Below are 6010 nucleotides of genomic sequence, written 5' to 3' on the forward strand. Positions count from 1 at the left end.
CCAGAGATTTTTCCAACTGACAGATGCTAGTTCTTTAGTTGTCTGAAATAAGTTTTGACTTCAGCAGGGCCTCACGTGCACTGGTTGCTGCAGCTGTGTCCTGGTACCTTTTTTTCTCTAACCTAAACCCAGGTCCCGGTCGAGATCCCGTTCACGGTCCCGAGGTCGAAGGTATTCTCGCTCACGCAGTCGGAGTCGTGGTAGGAGGTGTGTTTAAGTTTGTTCTGTTTGCTACTTTTGCTTAGAAAAAGCTACACTTATATAACTTTTCCTTTATCGACTTCTTTGCAGGTCCAGGTCAGCTTCCTATCGTAGATCCCGCTCTGTTTCTCCTCGTAGGTCTAGGTCTGTGTCTCCCCGCCGGTCCCGATCGGCATCCTTGAAGAGATCAAGGTAATTAGTGTTAGTTTTATACAGCTTATATGCTTTGTTTTTGGTCTTGTTTTTTTCCGCTTTAGTTAGGGGGTTCAAAGAGGTGTTGGATAGCAGTCTGCAAAAGGGATTGACCTCTAGAAATGTGTTTTTAGCACACTTTAAATAGTCTGTGATAATCCTAGTTGAATTTACAGGTGGGGTTGTACGATTAGTTTTGTGCGCTTCCCAGCTGCGTATCATAGAATCATAGAATAGTTAAGGTTGGAAAGGACCTTAAGATCATCTAGTTCCAACCCCCCTGCCATAAGCCGGGACACCACACACTAAACTGTGTTGCCCAAGGCTCTGTCCAGCCTGGCCTTAAACTCCTCCAGGGTTGGAGCATTCACAACTTCCTTGGGCAGCCTATTCCAGTGCCTCACCACCCTCACTGTGAAGAACTTCTTCCTTATATCTAACCTAAAGTTCCCCTGTTTAAGTTTAAAGCCATTACCCCTTGTCCTACCACTACAGTCCCTAATGAAGAGTCCCTCCCCAGCATCCTTGTAGGCCCCCTTAAGATACTGGAAGGCTGCTATAAGGTCTCCCACCAGCCTTCTCTTTTCCAGGCTGAAGAGCCCCAGCTTTCTCAGCTTGTGTTCATAAAGGAGGTGCTCGTGGCCCTCCTCTGGACTTGCTCCAACAGCTCCATGTCCTTTTTATGTTGAGGACACCAGAACTGTACGCAATACTCCAAGTGAGGTCTCACAAGAGCAGAGTAGAGGGGCAGGATCGCCTCCTTTGACCTGCTGGTCATGCTTCTTTTGATACAGCCCAGGATACGGTTGGCTTTCTGGGCTGCAAGCGCACACTGCCTGCTCATGTTGAGTTTCTCATCAATATCCCAGAATGAGTTTTGATGTCTAAAACATCTAATGATCATGTAGATTGAGTTGACTTTGATTTTGTTTCAGTTTGTCTCAATTTTTTATTTCAGGTCTAGATCAAGATCTAGATCTAGGTCCAGATCTGTTACGTGGCCCCGAAGCAGGTAAGATCTCTTCTGTGACCGCGGGTGCTTAGTAAAAGTTGCTGAAAAGTTTGTTTAGGCTTTTTAACAGCTGCTAAGGTTTTTCAGAAAAAGCTGTGTTTTCTTTCCATTAACATCAGGGTCTGTAGTTCTAAAAAGCAGTGCAGAAGGTTGTTCATTCTCCTTTTATTGTTTTACATATTACTGATATCCAGGTCCCAGTAGTCATCATGGATCTGTTTTCATCAGGTTGTATTAACTGCTAACGTAGCAAAGAAATTCAGAATCAGAAAAGGTTTTTCCTTTTTCTTTGTGTAGCACACACGAGATTGTGGATTCTTCCCTTTATTAGCCAGAGGAATAGGGATGCCTTTCTGGTAGTGTATGAAAGCATTAATGTATATATCCGGGCAAGTCACAAAGGGCTTGTTAGTACTGAGTGTTATAGCTGCTTCCAGCTTTGTTGAATAACAGAAGTGTCAGCCTGCAGGAGCTGAATTAAATTGGAGATAAACACTTGTCAGAATTATTTTGTACCAATACATGTGCCATAACATGGAATTTTAAAGGAACACAGCATGTCATTTGTTCTCTTAAGTTGTAGTTTAATCCTTCCATAGTAAGTGAATGCAGCTTCTGCTTTTGTGCAACCTTGTCCAGGCAGCGTGACTGATAGAGGTTGATGAGATGTCCTGGGCAAGATGTCATAGGACAACAAGAGTAAATTGAAGTTCTACTCTGAAGGAGATGGTACTGCTCTTGCCTCAGCCCATTCTCAGGCCTGCTGTTCTGGTTTGATGGCTGCTCTTTGAAATAAACAATATAACCATAGCAACCAAACACAGGAAAATAAAAGGGAAGCTTTAGCTCAAGGGAGTAAGTGGAAAAGGCCATAGCTGAAGATGGGAGATTCAGTGCTGAAAGGTAGTGGTATTTTCTGAGAGTGGAACAGCAAGGAATGACAGGAGTTTTTAGGGAATGGAGAGATGAAGACCAGAAGATGGTTGCATTAAGAGCAGACGCTCTCAGAAGCAGTTCAGAAGCTAATAAAAAGAGAAGGGAAATTCCCCGATGCAGTAGAGCAATGCCTTTCACTGATCTGGTACTCTACCTGTCAATAAAATACGTTGCATCTTAATACCAGTTCTTACACACTTAGTGTGAATCTTGCCGTCTCAAACATGGGAACGTGCATGCTACCAGCTTCCCTCCTGAGCCGTGTTTTTTTCTTCCTGTAGGTCTAGGTCTCATGGCAGATCAAAATCTGGCTCACCAGCTAAGAGGTAAGCATACAGTGATAAAACTGCAGTAGTATCTACAATTCAGTAGTAGGTTTGAATGACTTAACAAAGCCTAGTCCTTTGGAAGAATATCCCCCAAACGTGTGCCTAGCTAATCTGATGGTGGTATGACTGAGATTATAGAATTTCCTCTGCAGCTATTTGGAATATGTTCTTTGTTTCCATCACCTCTTTGTAGTTTCCAACATAGTGCTTTGTGTGTGTATGTCTGCGTTCAGTTGTGTTACATCTTTCTATCCACCAGAAAAAGGGCTTTAGCTTTATTAAGTTGTGATAAAACAGCGGGAATCTGTGATGTATCTTTTTTCAAAGCCTTGCCTCTACTACCCCTTGTTTTCCTGTTCTGTCTACTGAAGACAGTTGCTTAAAATAAGGCTCCAAGTTAAATAAATTCCCTGTCAGAGTAAAACTTGATTTGAAAACTAATATTTTAAAGAACTTCTGGCCAGTTTTCTTTAGTGATTCCATTGCTGTTTAACATGCTTATTTATTAGTTTTTTAATATAAAAGTTCAATTTGACCTTTAAGCTGCAATGATGATATTCTATTTTGACAGTCGGTCAAAGTCCCGGTCACCATCTCCAAAGAGAAGGTATGTTGATCTCCCTACTAGTAACATAGACCACGTAGAGCTGGCAGTTTAGTATCTGCAGTGATCTCTGCTGAGGAGTTTGACTGCTGCTTGTAGGAAAATACCGGAAAGGTATTTTGCCAAGATCTCTTCAACAGAAATAATGTGATTGTGGTTTTATATATGGTGAATATATATGTGGTAATAATTCTTTGGGATACTGATTACATAGCAGCATCGCGTCTTGTCTTTGTCTGCTCCTGTGTTCAGTTTACCAACAATTTTATTGCACAGAGACTTCAACTGCTGAGCTTAAAGCACAGAACAAATGTGGGGATTAGCTTTGAGTCTCATTAAAAGCTGCAGTGAGATTGGGGAAGAGAGAGTGGAGTAACCTGCATACTAGTCAGGAATGGAAGATAACATGGAGCCTGTTAGTTTTACTGTTGTTACTCAGGATTAATTTTCCCAAAAAAAAACTGGTAAATATCTGTGTGTACGCAGATAGGTGTACTGACAGAATCCACATCTAGTCCCCTCGTCTGAATTCTTTAATAGGCCATTTTTACAACTTCAGTGTTCAGGATTTGTGGGGAGGACATGTATCCTAGAAAATAGTAGCAGACTTGCCACAGTGTGTCCCTTGCCTTGGTGATCTTTCTGCCCTGCAAGTTTTGGGTTTGGTTTGGGATCACAATCACAAAGGACTTGAATAAATGCTCAGTGTTGAGTGATCAGGATAAAAAGTTTTGACAAGTTGCTGTATCAGAACAGTGAAGAAATATCCTGCCTCCGTGAGGGTCACTTGATCACAATTTAATTGTATTATAAAAATAACAGTAGAGAAATGCAAAAATATGAATGTTAAAAAGGTATTATCTCTAAATTGTCAACCCATTAACTTTGTCAGTAGTGATTTTTTTATTTTATAAAAGCAGTGCTTAAAGGATGTGGGGTAGTCTGGGTATCCTCCTGCTGCTTTTTCTTGTATTTGTGAATCCAGAATGACTACTGAAATGTTAACTGTGGGTTCTTTTCCTTTCAGTCGTTCACCATCAGGAAGCCCTCAAAGAAGTGCAAGTCCTGAAAGAATGGATTAAAGTTAAAGTTAATCTTTTAGGAAGAAAGTTATTTTGCTTACATTATTATAAGGGATTTTGTGGTGTCTTTGTAAATGTAAGAATGTAGATAGGAGAGTATATCAACTAAAATTTGGCATGATCTGGGTCTTCTGAGTTAGTCACACTAATAGACTAGCACAGGTCTCTTTTTATTGTATGAATTAACTTCCTGTGAAATGAAAATGCGGGACTTTTTTATTGGCACATTGAAATAAAATGTGTATTTTTAACTAAAACTCCTCTGTAGTAACCCTGCTGCTTCTGTTAACCTTTGGGTAATTTTAGCTGTGTGCCATGTAATGTGGATGACAAATGTCTAAAATGGATGGGAGTGACTAATACCAGTGTCTTCTCCAAGTAGTCACTTTTCACATTGATTGTTGAATGCTGCTTGGTGAAAGGATCAGTTTCTGCTTCCTTTGAAATGGAATTTAAAAACCATCTCTGTCTGCAGATGGCCAAAAATTAGCATATGCACTTTTTATTCCTTTTATGATATTTAGCAGGCATTCATTTCCCCTCCCTGATCTGACCTGCAAAGTTTACTCTGACGCTTGACTAGTTGGGATACCAGATGCCCAAAGACTTAAGGATGAACTTTTATTCAAAACAGTGACATCTTCATAAAAGAATAACATCCGCAGAGACCTCTAAATGTAATAGAAATCATTAATAACTTGACGATTGCTACTTCACTTGTTGCATTTTTTGTTTCTTTAGGCTATTAATACAAAGAAAACTTCTTAAAATGTTTCAAGGCACGTTTTCTTTTTTTGAGGGAATATGTAAGCTCTTCTGACCTACTTTCTAAAGGACCTTAGGAGAATGTGTTGAGAGGCAAAAGAAAGCTGTTACTAGTCTATATGCATCTCACTTAAACTTTCCTCCTTAAAGTGAAAGATTCTCACAGCTGACCTCAGGAATTCTAACCTGCTTCACAGAAATCCATATGGTTTTAAAGCAGCCCAGATCCTGGAGATGGTTTTGTTGAATTAAGGTATTTTCTTACAGCAAATGCACACCTGCAGGATTCATTATTTGTGTATAGGTATGTCAAACTCTGTGTTTGTCCTCATTCTGTAGAAAAGAGTTGTATGATAAGGCACTTTGACACAAATCACAGCAAGAGACTGGAAACAATGTTAGACTGAACAAACAAGCTGGTAGCTGGAGGGGAAAAAAGCAAATGTATCTAGCAGAAATAAAGGCCAGTTTCAGCAGCAAAGAGGCACTGAAATGGAAAGTGAGGCTTGTTTCAGCTTCTTATGAAGTCAGTCATGGCATTTGCTTCCAATGTGTACAGCACAGCAGAAAAAAATAAGATTAACTTTGGTCACACTTTGGGTAACCCATGATGTTCAAAACCCAGTTCTCCTGTTAACAGTGGCTTTATGGAGCTTTTTCAGTGTATGAGTAAATAGTCCAGTTCTGAACATACTGTCATGCTGCAGCATTGTCTGGCCTTTATGCTTGGTCCTGACTGTTGGGTGCTTGGTGTCTGCCTGGACACCCTGTGGTGCTCAGCAATGGGGATTAGTGTTTCATCTGCTGGGTGCAGTGATCAATACTCTGTCAATATCCATTTAAATTCCACTGTCACCACAATGGGCGGGGGGGGGGGGTGGTGACACCG

General features: G+C 40.6%; 1 long non-coding RNA gene across 1 annotated transcript; it reads left to right on the plus strand.

Annotated features, from left to right (window-relative positions):
• Window positions 1–7: 7 nt before the first annotated feature.
• LOC104413020 lies at window positions 8–4608 on the plus strand. Its single transcript, XR_719962.1, has 6 exons — window positions 8–207; window positions 292–393; window positions 1352–1405; window positions 2623–2667; window positions 3242–3277; window positions 4302–4608. It is a non-coding gene; the product is annotated as an uncharacterized LOC104413020 (long non-coding RNA).
• Window positions 4609–6010: the final 1402 nt, after the last annotated feature.

This window comes from Nestor notabilis, unplaced genomic scaffold, assembly GCF_000696875.1.
Source record: "Nestor notabilis isolate BGI_N333 unplaced genomic scaffold, ASM69687v1 scaffold3791, whole genome shotgun sequence".
Classification (NCBI taxonomy): domain Eukaryota; kingdom Metazoa; phylum Chordata; class Aves; order Psittaciformes; family Psittacidae; genus Nestor; species Nestor notabilis.